Source organism: Miniopterus natalensis, chromosome 9 (assembly GCF_054644295.1).
Source record: "Miniopterus natalensis isolate mMinNat1 chromosome 9, mMinNat1.hap1, whole genome shotgun sequence".
In the NCBI taxonomy this organism is placed as follows: Eukaryota; Metazoa; Chordata; class Mammalia; order Chiroptera; family Miniopteridae; genus Miniopterus; species Miniopterus natalensis.
The window spans coordinates 1,912,281-1,939,579 of record NC_142089.1 but is presented as its reverse complement, the minus strand read 5'-3'; positions in this window follow the sequence as shown (position 1 = coordinate 1,939,579).

Below are 27,299 nucleotides of genomic sequence, written 5' to 3'. Positions count from 1 at the left end.
TGTAATTTGCCTGTCGCCGGGGAGGTCGACACCCGGAGTGCTGGCAACAGGTGAAAATCCCCTCCAGCTACCACTCTGTTCCAAGGTTCAGACGTTTGCCACTTTAAAAATATTTAATGACTTATTTTAAAAATTCAAATAAATTAAAAATAAATCGACTAAGGCTTAATCAAGCGATTCATTTAAACATCTCTGGAAACGGCATAAATAAAAGGTATGCAAATCCCACAGTAAGCCGCACTCTTTAGAACAGGATCCCGGGGAGCCAGCTGGCTTTCTGTGCAAATGCGCTGGGAGCGAACAAAGCCGGCGACTATTGTGGTGGGAAGGCCTTATTTTTTTCCCCTAAGTTGATTTCTACCTCGGAGACAGGATTCTTCACAAATGGTTCCCAGGCCCCTAACAATGCAGCTTTATTTTTAGTCTGAATTTCTTTCCTCCCTTTCTGAACCCAGAGCTCTCTGCAGACCCAAGTGGGTCCGAGCCGCCGGAGAGAGCCTGTCCCGGACCCAGACCCGGCGGGCGGGGAGCGTCCCAGGGGTGGGACGGGGCTGGAGGCCCAGAACCGGCCCCCGCGGGGCATTCACATCACAGCGCCAGCATTTCCAAGGCAGGTCCTGCCTCCTCCTTTGAAAACAACTGAACATTTAACTCCAAAGCGATTTCACAATTAGCCTGTTTCCCGCAGGGAAATTCAGCCGTGGGTACATCCAAACCCAGGCCTGGAGCGAAGGGTCCCTGAAAACTTCCCTTTTGATGGCGTTGGAACGGGGCCTCTTAGGTGCATGAGCGGCTCCCCGTTGGACTGAACGCCGGGGGGCCTGTGCAATGCCCCCTCTCCGGGGCCCACGCTGAGCCAGCCCTCAGCTGCGTTCTTGTAAAGTGTCACATTTGACCAAGGGAAATGCGGCATCGCCTTGTCACCGCCCGGCGGGAGGGGAGGGTGGTGTCACCTGTGTCCCTCGGCAGATGAGAAACTGAGGCAGGGGGGCCGGGTCATCTGCATAGGTCCTCAAGGCCGTTAGTGCCTATCGTAGCCAGTAAGTTCTCGGATGAAGGGGGTCAGAAGATGCCACTTAAAAATATGCCATTTTGGCAAAAAGATTATTTTCAGCTGAAAGCAATTAAGAAGCAACGGGCTTGGTGGAAACTCCCTGCCCTCCCCCATCTGCCTAAAAGCAGGACGTGAATGTCGCTTGCAGAGGTGCCCCTCTGCCAAACCGGGAGGGGACGGGCCGCCTCGGTCACTGACGATGAAGGTGGGTGGAGACGGGTCCTGTGAACAGGCTTCCTGAAATGATGCTCGTCCATTTAGGGCTCCCTGGGCGTTCACAGAGCCACAGTCCCCCCCCCCCCAGAAGCCCAACCCTCTCCCTTTTCCTGTCACGTCTTTACCACCTCTGTGAGGACGGTCGATGAGCCCCTGGGTGCCTGCGCCGTGACCTTAGCCTCCTGCTGACCCGTCCCAGCCGTATCCACACACGCACACGCGGTGTACACAATAGTGCGGTACATGTACACACACAGTACAAGACCGCGGCACAGACGCGTGATGCACGGACGATATTCTGTATACACCCACACGGTGCGTATCCAATATTGTGCGACTACACACAATGTATATAAGCTACGTACGTGGCCCCTAACCTGTATGGCGATACCTTACGTATCTAACATATAGATCTAGAACACATACATAGGTCTGTGGCCTATGTCACACACGCCTCCACATACATGCTTGACCCTATGTCAGGCGGCCCGGGCCCAGTCCGGGAGGCAGAAAACACAAGCACCGCGGCAGGGAAGTCCCAGGGCCCTGAGAGCAAGCAGGGCAGGCTCCCCGGAGGAAGGGGCATCCAGACAGAGCCCCAGAGGATGCAGAGGCGTCAGTCAGGCCAAGAAGGAACCCGGAGCCGGAGCAGCCAGCAGAGGGGACCGCGGGCCGAGGCCCCAGGCGGGAGCAGCTGGTTTGCGGGAAACAGCTCCGTAGCCTGGTGCTTCCGGGAGGCGAGATCCTCCGGCGGAAAAAATAATAATAATAATATATATTTACTTCAGTGTCAACACTGCTCGCACGCTGTCCCGGTTTTTTGTTATTAATTCCAGGCCTCATCGTTTACATTTAGTTTGTTGGTGGTTCCGCGTCTAATTGCGAACCTCTGACGAACGCTTGCTCTCGTCGCGAGTGGGCTGGGTGTCGGCCGCGGGGCACCGCCAGCCCCCCTGAGTCACTGACGCGGCGCGGCCGGGGAGGGGCTCGCACCCCGTCTCAGGCTCCGTCCTGCGGCCGATGGTGCCGGGAGGGTTTTAGGCGGGACGAGGCGGCCCGGCTGTGCGCTTCATTCCGCTCTCTCTGCACACACCGCGCGTTCCCGGGCGGCCAACCTGTGCGGTGCCCGCTGCGGCGCCGGGCGCAGGGACCCGCAGAGGGCGAGACCCCCCTGGCCTCCCGGGGCCGGAGCCTGGTGGGCGAGACAGACTCCAAACGGCTGAGGATCGCGGACGCGTCGCCGCGGGGTTCGAGCGCTGATGCGACACCTGTGAGTGGCTGCTGAGTAATCACCTGTGTCCCCTGCGCTCTGGGGGAGGCTCAGGGTGCGAGGCGACGGTAGGTGAGGGCCGCGGGACACGCGGGCTGAGCAGGCGAGGGGACGGGTGCCCGAGGGGAGCCGCGGGCTGGGTGTGGCGGGAAGGGGGGTGCACGGGCCGGGGTGAGAAGGGCCCCTGGGCACGCAGACTCGGGGGCCCTGGGAGGGAGGCGCAGAGAGAGCCAGGCGGTGGAAGGGGGGCCAGGAGGCCTCTCTGAGGACTTGCGATTCTGCACAGCCGCTCGGCAGCCGCGAGGAAACGCGGGGGCTGGGGGGCGGTGTTATAAACAAGTCGGGTCTGTGTCCCCCAGTTCCGCGGGCTGCGCGTCCAAGACCGGGGGCGGGCGGAGCCTGAGTGCGGCCAGCAGCCTCCTGGCTCACAGGTGACGTCTGCGCGCTGGGCCCTCGTGGCCGAGTCACCTCCCAGAGCCCCCACCCGCCGACGCCGCCCTGGGGGCTGGGGCTAGGCTTCCGCGTAGAAATGTCAGGGGACCAAACATTCAGGCCGCAGTGGACAAAACCCGGCGCTAGCCCCCGATACACCAGATAAGATACAGAAAATGCATTTTTATGAGCCTATTCGAGCTTCCAAGAAAGAAAGGGCCCTCCCCCCTCTGGTCTGGGGAAGGACACACCGACGCCTGAACTAGGCCGTGTGGGGCCGGCTCCGGGAACGAGCCCCTTCCTGCGCTCGGCTTCGGTCCCTCCGTCCCGCCGACTTTCCCACAAAGCACCGCCCTGCCCTGCGGGTTCGGGTCATTGTTTCTCTGTAAGGACCTCACTGTCCCACGTACCTTCTCCCGGGGACTTGCCGGCTTCATGTCCCAACCAGGATGCGGGGACGAGATGGTGACGCGAGGCAGGTGTCCCCTGGCAAGGCTGTGGCCACGCTCAGCCCCCGGTCTCAGTGGCTCTCCGTGTTTTGGGGCCAGCGGGGCTCCGCGCTCCGATGGGCCCCGGGCTGGGGCAGGACCGAGTGGCCTCTGGTGCTTCTTCGGTAAGATGACCCCTGAATCGGCCACGTACGTGACATGGCCGCACCCGGCATCCACACGGGCAGGGGGCAGTCGTTTCTCAGAGGGCACTGGGGGTCACTGGCCCTGGGCAAGGGTGCGCGAGCCCACAGGACACAGACAGGCAGCGAGGGTCCCCAGAAATGCTGAAATCTCCTACCTCCGAGGGGCTTCCCTGAGAAGACGACCTTGGTGAGGGGCGGGCTTGCGTCCCAGCAGCCTAATGACATGAACCATTTCTCCAGGCTCTCATTCAGCCCCGTTTGCGGTCGTTGCTCGGCCGCTGTGGCCCTGGAGGGCATCCCCCGGAGATGTCGCACCCGTGGGCTCCAGGCCAAGTGGCCTGCTCCACGGACTTTCGCCCAGTCCTGGGGCAACTCCACACCCCCCGTGCGCAGGTAAAATATTGAGCGTAGAAGGCGCGGGAGAGGCAGGCAATAGGGAAACGGCAGCTCCGTCCAGGACGGGCGCCTCCGGTAGCTCCCCCGTGAGTCATCCTCGCAGATATAAAATTATCATCTGAAGGAGACTGTTAACACAGCTGGCACTGCCCCATCCCTCAACTTAATTCACAATATAACATCTCCCAACCCAATTACGGGTGACTGACGGCCAGTCGTACGTGGCCGCTCACGTGGAAAAGTGCATCACAGGGGCCTGCGATCCTCTATCACACAGGGGCCGCCTTCCCCACCGGGGGCATCCAGCCAGGGGACGTGCCTCCCACACAGAGAGGGGCTCCCACGTCCCCAGGGGCACGTGGGTCTCCGGGTTGTGGCAGCTCATTGTGAAAGGGCAGCAAGCGTAATCGGGGGAATGCCCCCTCCAACAAGAAGGCCCCCTGGCTTGGGTCTGGGTCGGTCAGCAAGGCCTCCATTCAACCCGTAACAGGTGGCATTCTTCATTGCTTATTAAAAATAATACAACCGCCCGGCTGGCGTGGCTCAGCAGTTGAGCATTGACCTGTGAACCAGGAGATCACAGTTTGATTCCCGCTCAGGGCACAGGCCCCGGTTTTGGGCTCGATCCCCAGTCAGGGGCGTGTGGGAGGCGGGTGATCAATGTCTCTCTCATCACTGGTGTTTCTCTCTCTCTCCCTCTCCCTTCCTCTCTCTGAAATCAATAAAAGCATATTTTAAAAATAACAATCCAACCAGGAGGGCTGTCAGCCTCTCAGTGACCCTAGACGCGGGTCGGTGACTGGGGTGAGTGTTTTCAGGAGACACTGAACGGGAGCCCAGGAAGCGACACGAGGCTGGCAGAGCCGAGCGGGAAGGGGGTCTCAGGTAGAGCGTCTACCCCAGCCCCCCCGTATCCGTCAGTCCTGGACACGGTGTAACCTGCCCCGTCAGGAGGACATTCTCTGGGGGCGAGGCCACTGAGACCCCAGGATCCATCACACAGCACTGGGGGCTGAGCAGGGGCCCACAGGGGACCAAAGGAGACCACAGGGGACCAAAGGAGACCACAGGGGACCAAAGAGGACCACAGGGGACCAAAGGAGACCACAGGGGACCCCAGGGGAGATGGTGCTCAGGCGCAGCTTGCAGCAGCCAGGCCACCAGCTGGGGGCCGCAGGGCTCGGTCGCCTCCCACCTGCCTGAGCCTCAGCGTACAAATGGCCGAGAGTCCATGCTCTTTAATGAAATCAAGTGACATTGACAAAAGCCCTAATTTTATGTCTTTTCTATTCTCCAGCTGCAGAGGCCGTGCCCCGGGGAGGCTTCTGCTGAGCGAGTACAATCTGTCTGGGCGGGAAGGTGGGGAGCGCGGCCGGGCTCCAGGCTCCGGGCCCCACTCGCTCACAATATTTATCTGCTTCCGACGGCCCCGCGGGACGCCGCTGCAGCAGCTCAGAGCAGCCACCGGGCTGGTTCCAAATCGCTTTAAAGTGCAGGAAAGAAATCATCTCTCCCGCCTTCTGAGACGGAGCACAGACGGCTCTGTTCCACGGGATGTCCCTAAGCCCTCGGGGGCCGCGCTGGAGAGGCAGGGACGGCGCTCCGCCGGACGCTTGTAAAAAACTCCTCGCGGCCTGAACGCGTGCGGGAGGATGGGGGACGTGCGAAAACACTGTGTCCGCTTCTTGGAAATCTTAAAAAGAAAAAAGTTTCCCCCAAACCATAAGGCAGAATGACCCCAGATCCTGCAGGATGAAATTTTTTGGTCAACTTTAAAAAAAACCTCCACATATTTGCGCTGCTTGGTTTCCATGGGAACCTAAAGAGGCCTCTCAATGCCTGGAGAACTTCTATTTTTATATTAACACTTCGTATCACAAACAAAGGAAAGCAGAGGGGGGTGGGGAGGGGCAGCGTGAGGATCCGAGAGCCTCGTTTCAAGACCGCAGAGCGCGGCCTGACCGAGGGGAGGCCGCCACCATCTATCTGGAAGCAGAAAGCAAACTCCAGCCGCAGGAACGGCGGAAAGAAATTGCCCCCAATACCGTCCGTTCAGCCCGCCTGCCCGTGGGCCGTGGCCGTGGGCTCCGTGGGCCCATCCACGGCCGGAGCGCCACGTGCTGGGACCCGTGGCCCCGGCCTGGGAGGATCAGCGTGTGAAGCAGAGGGAAGGTGGGGGGTAGGGGCTTCTCACCCCCCCCCCGACGCCCCGGGTCTGGGTGGACGGCAGCCCGAGCACAGGGAAGCACCTCGGGGCCCCGGAACCCAACGGGAATCGCCTTTTAGGGAGTCACATCAGCGTCAGGCTCCGCCGGGGCCTCTGCCGTGTCGCGGAGGCCTCCTCCTTTCCTGCGCAAGAAGGGAGCCGGCTCGACCTAGGAGGGGCCCCCGAGGCTCCATCAGCCGCGGCTGTGACAGGGCGTGCGGTTTCACGGGTGTTTCTGGGCCCTTTGATGTTGAGGGAAAAACCGCCACAATGCAAACAGAAGCGGCAACGTGGGTGAGTAAACACCACTGGGTTTTTCCAGGTCACATTTCCCCCAGAATAAACCTATTTTAAAAATAATATGTGAATCCAACAGCCACAGGAAGCTGATGAACCTAAATGTGAGCACCTGTTTTCCTACACAGGAAACGAAAATAAACTCGCCGTAATGAAGACCAGGCGCAAAGAGGGGCCTGATTAACGGGCCAGCTGATGAGCCACAGGGGGAGCTGCTCCGCCGCCTTTCCCGTCGATGGGGGGCGGGGGGCGGGCGCGGCCCGGCTGGGAGGGGCCTCGGGGGCGGCGAGGGCGCCTGGTCACTGCGGCGGGGCGGCCGTGGGTCAAGGTGGCCGACACGCCCAGCGCTGGCCCTGCCTTTCTATGATCCTTGGAGGAGGTACCGGGTGGGGGCCACATCGCTAAGTTGCTGGGGGCGCTGGGGGCGCCCCTACCTGTTTGGACAGCTGTGACCTCACGTCTATGTCGTTGGCACTGTGTCCCCAGCCGGACGGTCAGCTCCATGAGGCAGGGGACCCCACCTAAACGATCCCCCACCCGCAGCCTTTTCTATTTAGCACCTGTGCAGAGGCTGGCTCATGATAAGAAGTCCATAAATATTTGTTAAATAAGATTAATGTTTGCAGAAGAGAGTAACGATTAATACGGAGTTCGTTTTCTATTGCCATTGTGACAAATTACACATTATAATGACATAAAACAACACAGATACGTTAACCCACAATTCTGAGGCTCGGACGTCTGACACGCGTCTCACTGGGGGAGAAACTAGACGTGGGACGGGCTGGCTCCTTCCTGAAGAGTCTGGGGGCCTAGAGAAGGGTCTAGAAGGGTCCAGAAGGGTCTAGAAGCCTCTAGACTCTGTCTTTTCCAGCTTCTAGAAGCCGCCTGCATTCTGTGGCTTGTGGCTCCATCGTCCGTCTCCAAAACCAGCAGCAACAGGCCATGTCTGTCGCACGCTGTCTTCTCTCTGATTCTCCCTGATCCCTTCGTCCACCTTGAAGGACGCTGGGTTGACGCTGGACCCACCAGGTGACCCAGGATAACCTCCCATCTCAAGGTCAGCCGACGACCAAACGTAACCCCGCCTGCAACTTTTGGGGGGGATGGGAGACTCTAGCGAGATGGTGTTTTCTTTGGTTTTGTGTTGTCGGTAGGGCCAGGCAGAGGGGCGCTCGAGTGGGCATTGGGTTAGTTAAGGTCTGGGGACTAGATTCCTATCCTGCTCCCGTCAACCGAAAAACGGCCACTTGTCCCGTTCCCCTAACCGCACGGGGCCCCTGGGACAGGGAGGAGGCACAGACTAGCCGCGTGGCCGTCACCGGTTCTAGACCCCGCGGGGACCGCGGCCCACGCACAGTGACCCTGGCCGGCTGACGCCCGGAGAGCACATTCAAATCCGCAGTCTTCTCAGACCCGGTCCCACGGGGTCTTTATTCCACCCTGAGGGTGGCCGTTACCCTTTGCGTTTTGCAGGAGAAATACAAGGTCAACGAAACCGAGCCGCCCGTCAGTGGCAGGCCCGCCTCCCTGACCGCGCCGCGAGCCCGGCCCCGCTCAGCAAACCCGCGACGGGCGGCCCATCCGCTTGTGCGTCACAGGCCAAGGGGGCTGAGGCGAGACCAGGGCGCCCAGTGCTGGAGACAGGGCCACGCGGGCAGAGCCAGGAAGGAAGGGAGCGGGCGGGTGGGCCACGGGGGGCAGACGACAGGGGCAGACCAGTGCCTGTGCTCTTAGAACCCAAGGGCGCCCCGACTTTCATCCCAACCTGCCATTTCTAAGTTATATTTCCCGCCCCTCCCCCCAGGTGCCCCACACTCCACCCCACTCTCCGTCTCCTAAGACATGACCCCCAAGACCCAACTCACCCCCTAGCGGCCCCGGGAGGAGCCACAGCCGCGTTGGAGGAGCCCCTCAGCCTCACGCCCCTGACTTATTCCACTGAGGCTGACTTTCTCCTTGAGAAGGAGAGGGAGCGGGATGGGGGAGCGGGATGGGGGGGACAGAACATGCCTTGGCCGCCTTGGGTCTCTCGGTGGCTCTTTGGCTGCTGATTAGAACAACGTCTTGAAGAAAAGCCCTTAAGAGTTTTCACCTTCCTGTTTCTCTGGGGCCCAGACTGTTCCTTTCGCAAGTTTTCTGAGAAAATATTCATAAGGGACAGCAAGGGACAAAAACCCCGAGAAACGAGAGCCGTACAGACGTGCCCTCCCCTAACCTCAGTTAATAGCATCTGCGGTGGGAGCTTCCAATTAGCTGTGCTTCCTGTCCCTTCCGGCGACGCAGGGCACGGCCACTGACCCAGGAGGGGACGCTGCAAGCTCTAACGCGGAGCCAGCGAGCCCCGGACCTCGGTCCTCGGTCAGTGTTCAGACGCATTGATCGGGAGGTGAAAAGGGAACTGGAGGCAGAGCCCTGGCCCTGGGAAATAGCGTAGATGGGAAAGGGGCTCCTAGTGACCCGTGAAATGAGTAGAGGCGATTAACGATGTGGCTCAGTGGTCGAGCATCGACCCAGGATCCAGGAGGTCTGGGTTCGATTCCCGGTCAGGGCACAGGCCCGGGTTTCGGGCTCGATCCCCAGCGGGGGGCGTGCAGGAGGCGGCCGATCGATGGCTCTCATCACTGATGTTTCTCTCTCTCCCTCTGCCTTCCTCTCTCTGAAATCAATAAGATATATTGAAAAGGGGGGGGGGGGGATTGACCTAATTCCCGAGTAATCAGGAGGCAGGGCCAGTCGGCAGAGGTGTCCACGGGGACATAGACTTAAGTAGGGCCTGGGGACCCGAGCGAGAGGTGGCGGAGACTCCCGCCTGCGCAGGGCACAGGGACACACAGAATTGCCACGAGCATCATGAACGAAAAGAACAGGAGGTCCCGGGAGACAAAACAAGGGGCGACCTATAGTAGGGACCCCCCACCCTTGGGCCCCTGGTGGCCCTGTTGCGTTTCTCACTCAGCAGTTAGCAGTATCTCAAATGATTTCCTTTGTTCAATTTTCTTGTTTTTTTATAGCAATGCTGCCTCTTATTTTTTTTTTTTTTTACGTTTTCTCATGGAAAATTTCAAGCACTTACAAAGTTGACAGAACAAGCTAGTGAATCTCCCTCTGCCCACCTCCCGCCCACCCTGGTGTTTGCAGCAGATCCAGCTCTGTCCTCTGGAAATATCTCAGCCTGTGTTTCTCGGAGGCAGGGGACTGTTTGCAAAGTGTGTGGCCACAGGGAAAGACGCTCGGCGCCCCCACCGCCAGGGAAACGCGAGCCGAGACCCCGCGAGCCAGCCAGCGCCCCGCACCTGCCAGAATGGGCACCGCCAGTGAGCCAGCAAAGAGGTGCTGGCGAGGGCGCGGGGCAAAGGGAGCCCCGCGCGCCGATGGGGCTGTAAACTGGTGCAGCCGCTGCGGAAAACGGCATGGACGTCCCTCAGGAAATTACATATAGGCCCAGCGATCCCCCCTCTGGGTACTTATCTGAAAAAAAAACAAAAACAAAAACGCTAATTCGAAAAGGTACGTGCACTCCTGGGTTCACTGCAGGATTCCTCGCAATAGCCAAGACTGGGTCCTAGTCGGTGCTCAACCGCTGAGCCACACCGGCTGGGCCCATATTCAAATTTAAGAGTAATAAAGATTTCCAGGCTTTCAACACGCCTGTGAGACCCGAGACATCGGCTCCAGGTCGATGCTGCTTGTTTCTCCCGGCTTCTCCCCGGGGCCGAGTAAGACCTCGCCCGACCAGACGCCTTCGTTTCTGGGGGTCCTAGTAACTGGACCGCCCGGGAATGTAACGCAGCCCAGTCCCTCTGCTCCTGACTCGGTGACGGGGATGGGTCTGGACCGCAGGAGGCGCCAGGCTCCTGCTGGGCTCACGGCACAGGTGACCACGCACCTGGACCGAAGGCGGCGGGACTCGGGGGGTGCAGAGCTGTGACCCCCTTGGGAGCAGCGCTGGGGTTTCTGGTCTGGGTTTGGTTCAGGGTTCGCCTTCCCCCACCCCCGACGCCTGCCGTCCCCGTGACCCTGGCGGGGGTGAAATGACCCATCATCCAGCGGCTCCCTGGGAGGCCGGACGTGCCTGGAAGCAGCCCTGATGGGTGAGACGGCGCCGGGGTGAGCGACGGGCTCCGGACAAGGTCACCCCGGCAGCACCAACGTGAGGTTGGGTCGCCCCCCGGGGGATGATGCGCGCCCCCTGCAGCCGTGGAAAATGAGGTTCCGGGAGGGCTCGGCGCCCCGAGGCAGCTGCGGCCCGCGTCTGTGCCTGGGGGACGGGGTGTCCTTTGGGGCGACATCGTGTCCTGGCTTGAAGCCTCCGCTCCCTGTGTCCCATCGCAGGACTGGAGGTGACTCCTTCAGCACGACGCACAGTGTCATCTGGAGAAGCTCCGGGGAAATAGCCGAATGCAAAACACGTTCACAGAACCGCAGACACTCCCCTCGACACTCCCAGCCCCCTGACGCCCGGGTACCTGCCGTCCCCCCGCTCAGGGGTGCGCAGGCCGCCTCCGGACCCGCCCCGCCGGCCCTCGCCGTCAGCCTTCTCGGTGGCGCCCCAGCCGACGCCAGCCCCGGAGACGGTCCCCATCCTGCCTGCAGCCCCCCACCCGACCCCGCACCCGCTCCAAGCCGGGCGGGATCTGAGGGCTGGGAGAGACCTGGATTCACGCCGCTACGGAATCCCTCCTTCATGCCAAGGGCATGCCAACAGCGGCGGTGGGGGGCGTGGGGGGATGAAGGGGCACCTGGCACACGGCTGAGAGAAATCAAAGCAGCACAGGCAGGGCTCCCTCCTTCCTCCTGCCGGCCCCCTCGGCGTGGCCCGGGGCTGCTGACGAGGGCGGAGAGGCCGGACGCAGAGGCACAGGGCAGCACTCAGGGCCGAGGCCTTGGACCATCGCTCCCTCCCGGGGGCTGCGGGCTCCCGAGGTCCCGGGGCTCCTGGCCTGGCTGACGCCCGAGGCCCCCGCTTTCAGGGGCTGATGCTGCGATTCCCCCGAACCAACTGGGCCAGACTCTGGGCCTGGGCCTCGTTCTTGCCACGGCTCCTCGGGAAGGAGCCGGAGCTGGTCGCTCCCGGTCACCACGGAGACTCGCACCCAGAGCGATGCAGAAAGAGCCCAACCGACCCACCCGGGGCCGCGCTGCACAGGGGACCCGTGTGACCCGAGTCGTCCGCCCTCACACCAGGGGAAGCTTTCTGACCCGCGTCCAAAGGCCTCGGCGTCCCCGCGAGTCAGCGGCCCCACGGCTGCCCTGCCCCTCCCCGGAGGCCGCCGCCTCCTCGCGGGGACAGTCTTTGTTAAAGAGGGTTATTTGTTTAAAGACAAAGAATCTCATCGGATCATCAGATGCTCCCGTATCTTAGGCCTCTATGGCTCTTTGGGGATACAATTTGCGTGTCATTTGGCTTTTTATGGCTTTTTATTGGCTGAGGTTCGGTTGGAAAGGGAACGAGGGCGATCTGTCAGGCACAGAGGAAATCTGCCACAGCGGGGCGGAGGCGGCCGGGGGAGAGGCGGCGGGGACACTGGCGGGGCCGTAAGTCACGGGAGGAAGCGGTGACGGACCAGGGCGCCGAGGCAGCGTCTGTGCGTCCCCCGGACCAGGTGACGGGGCCCAGCACACAGGGCCCGCCAGCCGGCCCACATCCACCCAGCCCAGGATGCTCACCGAGGCAGCAGCGAGGCTCCCCGGCTGAAAACGGGGCGCTGCGCACGGCCCGCCGACAGCCGCCGCTCACCTGCGGGGCGCACCTGCTGCCACCGGGCGTCTAACCGACGCGCAGCTGAGGGTGCTCAGCTCGGCCCCGCCGGGAGCCGGGAGCATGAAGATGGGGCAGCGGGGCCCACTCAGCTGGGCGCCCCTGACCCAGGCACGGGGCAAACCCCTCCCTCGCTCCCCTGTGAAGCCCCACGAAAGGCGTTTCCTGGGCAAACGGGGAAATAAACAGCATCCCCCTGAAAGTTTTGCCCTGTTGCCCATCAGCGCAGGGCCGCCCCGGCTCCCTCCTTAGAAGCTCCGTACGTCACTGTTGCCGGGAGAGCCACGCGCCTCCTGGGAGGCCTGACTTTCCTCAGCACCCACCCGGCAGGAGTGTGGACCCGGGGCTCCAGCGGCTTCGTCCCCAGTTGCCATGAACAGGTCCTCAAGGCCCCGAGGCGAAGACCCCAGCCCGAGGTGCCGCCCGGGCACAAGCACCCGCCCTCCCCGATGCTCACTGGCCCCGGGCCCTTGCTGGACCTGCTCCCAGGCCCGAAGCAGAAAGAAGCGAAGGTCAAAGGGGCAAAGAAATGCGGACCCAGGGGCCCACGAGCGTTCCCTATTTGCTGAAGACTTTAATCCAGGGGTTCTTACTCCAAGAGCCATTAGCCCCTGTGGCTCTTTAAGTCCTTTAAACTGATTAAAATCGAATGAAATGAGGAGAGATTCGGAGCCACAGGTAGTGGGTGGCCACCGTGTGGGGCAGCTTAGCCATGGGCAGTTCCCGGCCCCCTGCTCGGGGTGGTCCAGGGTGCGCTCAGAGGCTCGGGGACTGGGCCTGGGGCTGGGCGCTCAGCAGGGGGAGGCACGTGGCTTTCACCTGCTCCTCAAGGCCTTTAGGATCCAGGCACCAGAGGACTGGATGGTGTCATGATACTGGTGGGGGCGCCCTCCCCCCCCGGGACACCTAGTTCCCAGACCCCGTTGCTGACCCAGGCTCTGCTCTCTGTGCTGTGGACTCGCCCGGCAGGAGGCATCCAAAGCCTTGGAAAAGCCTTGTCTCCTGGGGTTCCCACCTGAGGGGCTGTCCCTGGGACCCTCCGGGCACGTGCTCCTCCCTGCAACCCCCGGGCAGAGTCACGGGCATCTCCGGGTCCCACGGCCCCTCCTGCAGAAGGACGCCAGGGCGGGAGCCTGCTCCCTCGGCAGGCGGGCGGCTGCCTGTCTCCCCCTCCCGGGGACAGAGCTCTGGGGGCTCCTGGAGGGGCCTCCGTGTGACCGGCTACCTGGCGGGAGCTGCTGCCGAGCCGAGTCCGCGGTCAGGGGAGAGGCCAAAGGGGCTGCCGCTTTATGTCCTTAACTGAGGAGGGGCGAAGGGGAGAAAGGGCACATTTGGGGTCACATTGCCACCCCGGGAAGGGTCCTTCCCTGTCAGTCGTGGAGGGTCCCCAGGGCTCCTGCACACTGACCGACGGGTGCTGCAGAAATAGAAACGCACGGATCCCTGGTTCCAGTCCTGGCAGGACAACGCCTGCGTCACTACTGGTTTATTTAGTGTCTTTTCAGTGGTTGCCAGTAACAACGTGGCCCTGAAAAATTAGACTAAGAAAAGGCGCCGTAGGCTTCCGGGGCGCCTGCCTAGAACAGCCTGAGCCGCTGTCACCTGGGGAGCGTGTCAGGCCACCCGCCTCGGCCGGGTCCAGGGCACCCTGGCCGCGGGCACACAGGCCGCGCACCTCCCGCTCCCGCCTCCTCACGCACCTAGACCCCCCCCCGCAGCCCCCTCGCTTGGCTGCTCCCCATCCTGGAAGCCCAGCGACACCCATACTTGCCCAGGAATTCGGAGGTCAGGCCCCACAGGAGGAAGGGGGCTGGCCTGCCCCAAACCAGTAACTCCACCTGCGACCCAGCGGCCTCTCCAACCCTGATGGAGCCGTCCGCTGTCACAGGGCCGATTTAAATTGTAAATGACAAATAACAGATCCTGTCAACTCTCTGCTCTTCCCAGAGGCCCGTCTGCCGGCGTTTCGGGCCCCAAGGTCTCAGAGGTTATTAATTGAAAGCGGCCTGCGCCTCATGGTGGGCGCTGAGCCCCCAGCGGCCCGGCCACTGTACACGCTTCACCCACCGGCGGCGGGGCCTCTGCGCAGCCTCCGGACGCGGGGCCCGAGCGCGTTTCTCAGTCACAGAGCCGGGGTTCAAAGCGTCGGGACCGTTCGGGGTGACATCGGTCCTGCGGGCAGCTTGCGTTGGAGGAAGGGAAAGAGGGGGGAGAGAGAGGCTTTTTCAGGCCCCACCCCGGGGTGGGGGGACCACAGACCTTGAAATGAAAGCCGACCTGAGTCTCCCCCGGAAGGTTTTGATCCAGGCCACGCTCTCTGGTTTTAAAAGGAGAAAAAAGAGCCCCGGCCAGTGTGGCTCGGTGGGCAGAGCGTCAGCCAGCGCAACGGAGGGTTGTGGGTTCGAAATCCGGTCAAGGGCACGTCCCTGGGTTGCAGGTTCGATCCCCAGCCCCAGCCCTGGTTGGGGGGCGTGCGGGAGGCAACCAATGGATGTGTGTGTCTCTCAGCCTCCCCCCCCACTCTCTCTAATAATCGATGGAAAAAATATCCTCAGTGAGGAGTCACAAAATAAATAAGTGAAAGGAGCGAAGAGAACACTGAGAAACAGAACTCTGACCAGCCCCCAAAATAGCCGCATCAGGCCCGTGCTCCTGACTCAGTTGGTGCGAGAGGAGGCGATCTCGCCGCAGCTCAGCCCTGCGAGCTCAGTTACCAAAATAGGGTGTTTGGCAGCCAGTCAGGGGGAGTCAGTCACGCGCAGAGATCAGGGGCGGGCGGGGGGCTCAGCCGGGGCCCCCGAGACCGAGACCGGGAGACACACGCAGCTCCCAGCCTCCCGCCCGGGACCAGGGAGGGTGATGGGGGGAGCAGGGGCTCGTCGGGACCCTGCCAAGGAGCACGCCCGGCTCGCGGGAACTTTCCCGTCACCGGTTCTGAATCTCTGGCAGGAATGTTCTGGCTCCCGAGGAGTGATTGGCAGGTGACATCTGAGCTGCTTCTTAATTTGGGGATCTCAGAAAAATCTCAATTTTCTGCCCGCTCTCTGCGTCTCTACATGCTTGTCCCATCCAAATTTTAACACGTACGTAAATTATGTTGCCGAAAAATTGAAGGCCCCAGAGCACACTTGAGATGGTCTTGCCTTGAGGGGAGTGACCAGCGGATAATTTTTTTTTTTTTAATTTCGTATTAACGACCCCTCCAAATTCCAGCTTGCTCCTGTCCCGACACCCCCGCCCCGGCGGCGGCTCCTTGTGGGGAAGAAATGAAGGCGGCAGAGCTCGCCCGTGCGCCGGTGCCCCGGCTCCGTTCGTCTTCCCTTTACACTCCACGAACGCGGGCGGCGAGCCGGGGACACGCCTCCTTACGGGGAGCACGGCCCACACTCCCTCCGCACGTGCACCCCAGACGGGCGCCTCCGTTTGCGTCTTCTCGGGGTGCCCGGAGAGTGACCTCATAACTCAGAGCCCAAATTTCGCTCAGATTGGTTTGTCCTTAAAAGAAAAACCAACCCCGGGGTCCCCTCACCTTGACAACGTGGCCAGAAGCCCAAGATCAAGCCGTGGGCAGCCTGGGCCCCTTCCCTGGCTTGTGGGTGCCTCACCCCGTCTCTGTTCACCTTCGCACAGCACTCTCCCCGTGTCCAAATTTCCCCGTCTATAGGGGCACCGGTCCTATGGGATTAGAGCCCCTGCCCCTGACCCCTCCTTGACCTGACCGTATCTGGAGAGATCCTAGGGGACCCTGCCATGTCCTTTGTGGGGAACACCGGTCAGTCCCTAACCCCCTCGGCTCAGAAGGGTTGGCCTGAAAGTGCACGTGTTGGACCAGGACCAAACCAGCTCCCTTGGCCCCTGGCAAAGCGGGCTGAGAGCACAGGACCCAGGTCCGCACCCACAGTGGCCCCCTCATTGAACGGGCCCCTCTCCACCCCCCAGGAAGAAGGGTGTCCCCCTGCCCGGGCAGGGGCACAAGAACACTCACGCAGACCCCCGGCTGGGTCCTCAGGGCTCCTCACGCCCATGTCTTGGGCCGGGCTTCATGAAATGAACGGCGCGGTCGATGGCCCTGGGCATCCAAAGGGGCCTGGACCTGCGTCCCGACCTTGCCGCTGGGTGGCCGGAGTCCTCACTTGACCATTTGAGGCCCCAGCTTCCTCACCGGGGACTATGCGATAACACGCACCAAACTCTCAGAATCCGCCACCCAACGGCTCCCGGCGGGTGCGGGCTCCCCTGCGCCCGCCAGGCTCGCCGCTGCGCCTGTGGCTTGCCCGGCCTCGGGCCCCCGCCCCCTGTTGGTGAGGCACTTCGCCCACTGAGGGTTTCTGCCCCTGGCACAGGTGTCGGGGAGGGCACAGGGGAAAGGAGTGGGGGGTAACATCGAGCCGGGCCTGCCTGCTGCTTTTCTGTGGCATAAACAGCCCGGGATGTGTCCACCGCACAGGGGCCTCACAGAAAGTGGGGCCACAGCCCCCCACACCCCAGCACAGCCCCGGGGCACATGGACCTCCCTCCACAGACCGCTCCCCTCGCCCTGGCTCTCTGTCCAGGGACCACCCACCCCAAGCGTGATTCAAACGGGAGCCTGAAGAAAGGACCCTGGGGCCTCCGGGCTCAGGGGGGCACAGGCTGGGCAGGTCTCACACCCCGGGACCCAGCCCATGTGGGTTCCCTCAGAGCCGCTGGGCCTCCGTTCTCCCTTCCCCTCCTCCCTGCCTCCCTCTTCCCTTCTCTCCTTCCTGCCTGTTTTCTCTGCCTTTTATTTCTTTGTTTTTTAAGGTGTAATCTGCACGCAGTGGAATTGAAATGCAAGGATTTTAAGGGCAGCTTTATAAACCAGACAAATCCACGCACCCACGTCAGCGCCACCCCCATCGAGACAGGGAACGTTCCCTTCCCAGCCCTGAAGGTTCCCACGCCACTCTCTGCGCAGCACCGCCTGCCCCACCCGGGCACCGCTGCTCCGCTTCCTGCCACAAAATTCATTTTCCCTCCTCTGGACTTTCACGCAGATGCAATTGCACGGAATCGCCCGGAGCCCGGCCTTCTGGTCAGCAGCTGCCTCAGCTCCCCCGCTTCCACGATTCGTTGTCAGGTGAGCGGCCTCCGGGGACTGTCCAGGTGCGGCCGGGCCGGATCTGCTTGTCCCCTCCCGCCTCCAAGGGCATTCAAGGAGATGGGCAGTGAGGTTGCCGCGCCCCCTCACACGCACCTTTGGGAGAACACGTGTTCCATTCTCTTGGGCAGAGCCGGGTCGCTGGGTCACAGAGGAGATGCAGGTTGGATCTGGTCAATCCCGCTGATGGTTTTCCAGAGCCCCAGTGCAGGTGCACTCTGCCCTGTCTCTCGCAGCATCTGAGAGTCCCCGCTGCTCTGTCACCCACCTCAGTCCCCACAGGTCTCTATGCAGCACCAACAAGCCCTGGTGATGGAGACACTAAGCGACCACCCCACTGGGAGACTCAGGGGTGTCATCGAGGGTGAAATGCCTCATCAAGGTCCCATTGTCTCAAAGGTTGCAGCCATGGAAAGACATGAATGGACAGTAAACCGTGTGGCAGGCTTTCGGTTCTTACTAAAAGGGGGGCCATGCACATGGGCTCCACCTCGGTCAAGCTCCATCGGGACCCGCCCATTTCCCAGTCAGCACGCCTCCCTCTGAGAACACGACAGGATGGAACCCCCACTTGGAGCCGAGGTCTCAGGTGGATCTCCAGCCTTCCCCACCCCCTGCCCACTTCACTGAACCCCACCCTGACCCAGAAGACGGGCCTGAACTGACCCCTCGTCTTACCGGTTGGGTAACCTCGGGCCAGTCTCTTAAGCTATTTGTGCTTTTGTTTCATCCCCTGAAGAATGAAGGTGCTGAATGCCGCCTCACGGGACACTGGGAAGATTCAGAGAGAGAATCCCATGCACAGAACAGCACCTGGCACTCAGGAAGCAGAGGTGGCTGTGATGAGAGTGACCTTTTGAAGATGGCCTTGTCCATATTGACAATGGCCTGGATTACTGGCTGCCCCCACTCTCTCCACGTCAGCTCTGATCCCAACCCTGGGAGAAGCCTCATCTGGGGTGATCTTTTTATGACACATGACTGACCTTGACGTCTCCTTCATAAAGTCCACCACTGCCTCCCCCGCCAGTCTTCAGGGCAAGGTCCAGATACAGTGACATAGCCCTTTGTGACCCAGCATGTGATGGTTTTCCAGGTCATCTCCCCTGCAAATTCACATAGGCCCTGCCATCCAGCTGTCCAGCCAAACCCTGCAGCCCCATAACCTCCCTCAGCCTGGGAGTCCACCTGGCTCATTGTTATGCTCATTTCAAGGTTAAATCTCCTTTGAGAGCTTTTTCTGACTTTTCCATGTTGAACCACAATGAACTCTGGACTAAGATGATGTATTGTGCACACTTCCGGTTGGCATCCTGCATCTTCCTGTGATCTTCTCAGTAGAAATGGGCCTTCCTCAGCAGGGAAGTGGCTGATGATTTCTGTTTCTTCCCAGCACAGAGAAAGGGCCCAGTCATCATTGCTGACTGGATACCTGAGTGGATGGATGGATGATGGATGATGAATGTATGGGTGAATGGTGAATGAAGAATGGATGGATGATGCATGGATGGTGGATGGGTGGATGGATGGATGGATGGTGGACGGATGGGTGGATGGTGGATGGATGGATGGATGGGTGGATGGATTGATGGATGGATGGATGATGAATGGATGGATGGGTGAATGGATGGATGGATGGGTGGATGGATGGATGGGTGGATGGGTGGATGGATGGGTGATGGATGGGTGGATGGATGGATGGATGGATGGTGGATGGGTGAATGGATGGATGGATGGGTGAATGGATGGATGGATGGATGGATGGATGGATGGATGGATGGGTGGATGGATGGATGGGTGGATAGACTGATGGGTGGATGGGTGGATGGGTGGATGGGTGGATGGATGGATGGATGGATGGATGGATGGATGGTGGATGGATGGGTGGGTGGGTGGATGGATGGATGGATGGGTGAAAGGATGGGTGAAAGGATGGATGAATGGGTGGGTGGATGGATTGATGGGTGGGTGGGTGGGTGGGTGGATGGATGGATGGATGGATGGATGGATGAATGGGTGGGTGGGTGGGTGGATGGATAGATGGATGGATGGATGGATAGATGGATGATGGATGGATGGGTGGATGGGTGAATGGATGGATGGATGGGTGAATGGATGGATGGATGGATGGGTGGATGGGTGGATGGATGATGGATGGGTGGATGGACGGATGGATGGTGGGTGGGTGAATGGATGGATGGATGGGTGAATGGATGGGTGGATGGATGGGTGAATGGATGGATGGCTAGGGGTGTGGGTGGATGGATAGGCAGCTGGGAGTGGTGAGACTGAACTGAATCTCAGTGCATGTTCCACACAGGACATGATGACATTTTCATCTCACATCCACCCTGGGTATGGTGCCTCTCTAGTGGGACTCCTCAGATGCAGAGAGGTCTCAGCCAAATCTTTTTTATTTAAATAATCAGTCAGGAACAGAAGGGCAATGGGCCGCCTGCTTCATTCTCTTACGGGATGAGCCCACCCTGACCCCCACCATCAGACTAGCCTTTCCTGAACCCTCTCCTTATTTGGTCCTTTGCCAACAGCCACCCCACCTTACCCCCCACTGGCCTTAGCCATGGCCTCTGGAATACTAGGAAAAGTTGCATTAAGACTGAGGCTGTTGGCTACAGAATGTGAGGAGACTGTGCTGACAAATGACCCATCTTGTGCCATTGGCGTCAGGTGATGAACTCACAGGAGCAACAGAAACAAAAATAGCAACCATGATAAATGAATATTGAGCACTGATTGTGTGCCAGGCCCCTCACTGAGGGCCTCAAGCTCACCCCAGTTGTCAGACTAGGAGCAGCTTCCCGACTGCACGCTTTGCTGAGACGTTGTTGAGAGGACAACTCAACCTTCGGATCAATTCAATCTTGTGACCATTGATTCTGCAAGTGTCAGGGGCTGACTGTGAGGAAGGTTACCTAGTGTCCTTCTCTCCTCACCTGAAGGTGAATTGGGAGACATCTCCTGACTGGGGGCCACTCTGCACCCTTGAGAAGAGAGCAGACGCACACTTGCCACACTGGAAGGAGGGAGGGTGCAGGGACGTACTTAACCAGATGCAGGAAGCCCTGTCGCCTTGTTTGGGCTGCTGCCCCCGTGTCGGTGGTCAATGTATTGCGCCGGATTAGCAGACTCACTGTCAGCCCTGCCAGGACTTGCAGGGAGCCAGGCACAGTGACGTGGTTCTTAGAGCAGCTTGTCCTAAAAGCCAAATTCATGATTAGGGGATTAGCAGGGAACAGAGCCCATCTGCAGCTTCCTCTGAGGCAGAGTCGAGAGCTTTGTAGCCTCGAGAACAGGCCAACGCAGCAGTCCAAGGCCTGGAGCCCTGTTCAGAGAGGCTTAGATGTCATGTCCACCAGAGATTAGCACCAGAGGTGACAGAGCTCTGCCCAGGGCCATTCCCATTGGTGTACCAGCATGCCCCAGTGTCTCCTGTATTTAGAACCTGACTGTGACCACTGAGACTCCATCATTGACCACACTTGAATAGGCTCCTCTGAGCCCTCTTCTCAACTAGACCTTGACACTGGCCTGCCTTCCACAAGAACCCACATAGGCCAAGTTAGCAGGAAACAACCTTTGATGTCTCTTCTTGTGGGTTTCCATCCACTGAGCCCCTCACTCTGCCTATTGGCTATAAGCCTCCACTTGGCCCTGTTGCATTCCAAGCTGAGCTCACTCTCTCTCCTCTACCGCAATAGTCTTGAATAAAATCTTTCTTACCAACTTAACCAGTGTCAGAATAGGTTTTTGTGCACCCCACATTTCTGTCCATTTATTACCCCCTTTTTAAACAACCATCATAGCAAAACTTCCCAGGCCCTCCCTGCCCCCACTGCCCAATCTCTCCTAAGCTCATGGTAAATGTACTTCTGTCTCCACTGTCCTGCTGAACTGGCTTCTGCCCAAGTCACCCCTGGACTCCATGTCACCAATTCCAATGGCCACTTTTCCATTTTCGTTGACTTGTGCTCTCAGCAGCACTCACCATGGTGGTCCACTCACTCCTTTCAATACTTTATTCTCAGCTCCTAGAACACTTTTGACCATGTCCTTCCTCTATCTCCTTGACCACTCCTCTGTCCCCCAAGCATGTTGCTCATCGCCTCCCTGAATTCTAAGTGTTTACCTTGCCCTAGGAGACCTCATACTGGGAAAGGGAGCACAACAGAGGTCAGGAATGCTGCAGAACCTGACAGTGCACTGGATAGCCCCCCACATGACAAAGAATTATTGAGCCCAGAATGTTACGGTGCCGAGTTTGAGAAAGTCTGTCCTACACCCAATCCACTAACACACACCATGGCTTTGCTTCCAACGTACGTCCCACTCTCACAACTTCTCTCCACATCATTGCTAGCAACCTGGTACAAACTGCCACTCTGTCTCCTGTGGTTATTGCGACAGACTATTTAAACATTGAATTTTACTACTTTTCCATTAGGCCTTATCTCTTTGTCATCAGGGTTGTATTTTCTTTTTCTGTATCCTAGGCAGCTGTCAGAAGATCTCACACTTGTTCATGTATATTATTATCATCATCACAATCATCACCATCATCACCACCATCATCATCACCATCATCACCATCACCATCATCATCACCATCATCATCACCATCATCATTACCATCACCATCACCATCATCATCACCATCATCATCATCACCATCATAATTACCATCATCACCATCACCATCATCATCACCATCATCACCATCACCACCATCATCACCATCACCATCATCATCACCATCATCATTACCATCATCACCATCATCACCATCATCACCATCACCATCATCATCACCATCATCATCATCACCATCATCACCACCATCAATATCACCATCATCTCCATCACCATCATCACCATCACCATCATCCCATCAGCATCATCACCATCATCACCACCTTAATCACCATCACCATCATCACCATCACCATCATCATCACCATCACCATCATCATCACCATCATCATTACCATCATCACCATCATCACCATCACCATCATCACCATCACCATCATCATCACCATCATCATCATCACCATCATCACCACCATCAATATCACCATCATCTCCATCACCATCATCACCATCACCATCATCCCATCAGCATCATCACCATCATCACCACCTTAATCACCATCACCATCATCACCATCACCATCATCATCACCATCATCCCATCATCCTATCATCATCATCACCATCATCCCATCATCCCATCATCATCATCACCATCACCATCATCACCATCACCATCATCCCATCATCATCATCACCATCATCACTACCATCACCATCACCATCATCTCCATCACCATAATCACCATTATCATCATCATCACCACCATCCTCACCATCACCATCATCACCATAATCACCATCCTCTCCATCACCATCATCACCACCATCACCATGGCTGCATTTACTGAGTACTGGCCCTGTTATAGGCCCTGTTCTGGGCACTTCGCACACATCACCTCATATAATTTCCACACCTCTCTCTAGGGTGGGCATTAGTGCTCTCATTTTACAATGTTTCATTAGCTAGGAGATTAGATACCAAATCTGGAATCGGGCTGCCTGGTTCTGTCAAATCACCCCTATGTGTCTTTAGGGGTAAGTTCTCTAACTCACTGTTCCTCAGTTTCCTCACCTGTAAAACGAGGTGAAGGGTGGTGTCCACTTCGCAGAGCTACCGTAAGGATTCCAGGAGAGGGTCCGTGGGAAGCAATTAGTCTGGAGCTTGGTAAGCAATGAGCAGTCAAAAGATGTCAGTCGGCCCGTCAGCTAGTTACTAAAAAACTAAGGCTACCGAGGCTCGCGGGGGTCAAGCACTTTGCTCAAAGTCGCGTTGTAAGTGGTCGGTCCATGACCTCACGGCCACGCGGGCTGCCTCCAACCAGGGCCAGGAAACTCCTATGGAAGGAACCGAGACTGACCAGCCCCTTGGAGGACGACCTTCCTCCCCCATTTCTATAAAATGTTCCAGAGGCAGCAAAAGCCCCGGAGGAGGTTCTCACTGTTTTTACTGCTTTGCCCTTTCGGAAAGCCTTCTGCCTCCCGGCCTGTGCCTGTCACCACCATCTGAGAGGAAACCCTGCACACAGCCCTCCTCTCCGCTCTCCCACACAGCAGCCTGGCCGTCCCCTCCCACCCCCGGCTGGCCCTGCGCACCTGCTTGGAAACCCGGCCCCGGAGCCCAGCCTCCCGGGAACAGGGACAGGAGGCGGCGGAGTGTCGGTGACATTTGCTCCGCCGTAAATTAGCTTGTCTGCGAGGCTGGAGAAATTGTTCTGAAAGAAAGTTGCTTAAAGTTCATTTTTGATTACAGTGATAGAAGCAGAGATTGCCAAGGACCTTTGCCAGCTGAAAAAAAGAAAAAACCGAGAAAGAACCTTTAGCCCCACAGCCCCAGGAGTGTGTCATCGAAAAGAGGAATCTGTACGACACCTGGGGGAGGCATGTGGCGTGGGGACTCCAGGCTGGGTCACCAGGGACGGCCTCCCAGGTTCTCTCTGAAACGCTTTCCGTCGTACAGGCCCCTGGGAACGGCATGCGGGGGGGTGGGGGGGTACACACCATCTCTGCTGCCTCCCACCCTCCAAACAGGCCTCACTGCTTGCTCACAATGCTCCACCTGCCTGAAACGTCCCTCCCTCCTTCCCAGCTCTTACACAACCGCCAACTGAGCTGGGGAGTCACTTCCTCCAGGAAGCCTTCCCTGAACCCCCTCCGTGTACGTATTTTCCCCACCCCCATTCCCTGGTTGGACTTGCCTGGAGTTCCACGAGGTGCACCTACTTCCACCCGATGATATCTCTCTGCTTCTTGGAACATGCCCAAGTGACCCCAGAAAGACAGGTAAATTATTTGGCACCTGGTCCTCTCCGACGATCCAGTTCTCCCTGGCCCCCAGGGAAGCCACCTGAGGGAGCCGGCCGTTTTGAGCTGACTCCAGATTAAAAGAGAAATTTGACCCCAGGGAAACTGGTTAGGGCCGCAGAGGCAGACAGGGCCCGTCCTGCTGGCCTCCCCACCTGCCACGGACCTCGGCCGGGCACCGGAGCCCCCTCACCCCCCGGGGCCTGCCGGCTCGGCCTCGGAACCATCTCCTCTCGTGGGTCTCTGTCTCCATCTTCACCTGCTCAGAACCCACTCCCTCCCACCTGCGCTCTCGCTGGAGCCCGACGGGTCCCCGGCTTCCGTTCTTACGCAGTTTTTTGCCCACATGGCAAAACCAGAGCAGGGTTGGGTCACAGATCTGAACCTGACCACCGCTCCCTGGGCAGAGCCTCCCATTGTGGGGTGACGCCCCGTGCCAGCCAAGCCTTGGCCTGGCATGAGCGGGCCCTGTGTTGTCCCAGGCAGCCCCCAAGCACCTGGGTGCCATGTGGCCAAGAACTGCCATGAGCTGTGGCTGGGATGAACCTGCTCCCCGAGTGCCTGTGATCTCTAGCCTCCCTGCGGCGCACACTGGCCATGGGGGCACCAGCCCGCCCACACCTCCCGGGCGGTGCCCCCCCAGCCCTTTCTCTGGGGATGGAGGACTGTTCCGGGGCTCAGGGCACGGCACCCACAGCCTGAGCACTCCTGGCCGCGTGCGGTCGGCGCCGACGTGAGGAGCAACGTGAGGCCTCGGCTGCGCTCCGAGCCCCTCGCGCCGGCCTCTCCCGGGCCATCTGTCGGCGGGTCTCGAGGCGAGCAGCACGCCTGGCACTGGGGACAGCTGTCCGGCGCAGGGAGGGCTTCGAGATGCCTCCGCAGACCTGTCGCCTTACAAAATGCCACACGCCGGCAGGGAAGGAAGACGGGCGTTCTGTCCTGTGGACGTTCCCCGCGATGTCTCGTGGGCTCGGGAAAAGACAGGCAACGTAACAGAAGTGTCCCAGATGGGCCGCAGCCCCAGCCAGCAGCCCTGACCCAGGAGATCCCCAGGCTGGGGAGGGACCCCGGGAGTGTCAGCACCACTTCTGCGCCCGTCGCAGCTTCAGCCTGACCGTGTCACCTCATTCAGCTGTACCTCTGGATTCACCTCGGAGCAAAGTCCCCCTGCAGAGCGTGTCAGCAAGACAGCCAAGGATGTGCACTCCTTCCGTGGCTCCTGGAGCCCCGGGCCCCCGGGTGGCTGCGGAGCAGAGCCCGCCGAGGTGCCAGCGCTAGAGTCCCAGGCGATGTGACCAAGCTCCACAGCCGGGAGCTTGACCCACAGAGACGTGTGTCACTCGGTGCTGGAGGCTGGAAGTCCCAGGACAAAGTCAGCAGGTGAGCCGGGTGTCAGCAGGTGGGCCTCTCCTCCCGGCTTGAAGAGGACCGTCCCCTCACTGGGTCCCCACACAAAGAAGCGATGGATCCTCTGGTGTCTCTTCCTATAAGGATGCCATCCCATCAGACAGGGGCCCACCCTTAGTACCTCATTCAACATTAATTATCCTCTAACAGGCCCCCTCTGCTGATATAGTCACACTGGGGGCTGGGAGGAGAGAGAGGGAGACACGGAGAGAGACAAAGACGCAGAGAGCGAGCGGGCAGAACCCAGGACGCGGGCTCAGGGACGGAGACGGGAGGCCCGAGAGCGGGACCCGGCCCCTCGGAGGGACCCAGTGCCAGGCCTCACAGGGCCAAGCCGGCAGCAGCCGAGCGAGCGCCTACTCAGAGGAGGGGATGCCACTGAACTTCCCACGGGAAAGGAAGGCGGGGAAATATAATGACTTACAGTTGACACTGGGCTCTGACGGAGTCTGAGGAGACCTGGCTAAGCCACAGGGTTCATCCAGAACCACTACATGATCCCGAGCTGGGCCTCGACAGGAAGGACCACCAGCTCTGCCCGGGGGTGACGGGCTGCCGGTGGGGCGCCAGGCGCTGCTGCGGGCAGAGCGGTCCTTCGAAACTGTGTCTGGGGGCAAGGCCACTCAAGGACAAGGTCACAGCCTGACTCCTTGACCCGGGGTCTCGGGAGTCCCGTCCTGTCCGACGACCTTGTGCTAATTGTTAGGATGGGGCCTCTGTGCCCCTGAGTTAAGCCCGTCCGAGAACAGCTGTGGAGAAAGCCATTGTTCTATCGTTTATTCCACATTTGTCCAGCGCTTCTCCTGCCAGAACCTGTGGGTGCTGACAAAGGGGAATCAGACCCCCCCCGAAGGACCATCCCTCATGTCCTGGATCCCGGCGTGTGGGCCAGGTCTTCACCGACAGCGGACTCCCCAGCTGCGTTGATGACTGAGCGACAAGGGGTCAGCATGGGAACAAGGGGCAGGGATGTCCCAGCAGATGGCTGAGCAGCAAATAGAAGGGCCAGAGGCTGGCGGGCGCCCTCTCAGATCGGCTTCTGGCAGGAGGTCGCTTTCTCCGTCAGCTCCTCGAGGCCCTGCCCCTGCCCTGGTGCCCTGCCTGGCCTGTGACGGGAGAGAGGGGCCCACCTGGCCAGGGGGCGCCTGCCCTGGGACGCCTGTGAGCACCCCCTGTCTGAGCGCGCCCCTGTCCTTACGAGACCCGGGGACGGCTCTTCACTGAACAGGCTGCCTCCCAGGCCGGTGCTGCTGGGACGTCGTGAAGGACTCCGCTCCTTCCGATCAGATTTTCTTTCTGATTCCGCACAGCGTGCGTGTGCCCCCTGCCAAGACCTTCGAACGGCGACGATTTGAAGGAACCGGCGTCCCTTCATCTGTCAGAATTCACGGGCCAGCACGACGCCTTCGAATCGGACTTAGCATCGCGGAGTTTCTCTCCGGCCTCCTGTCCCCCTGGCAAGATGCCCCAGCCCGTGTCCACGCCCCAGGACGCCTGGCACGGTCCCTGGGCACAGTGGGGGCAGAAGAGCGGCCCTGTGGTTAGGGCCGAAGACCGTTCAAATCCCGGCCCTGCCCCCTCCTGACCCTGGGAGC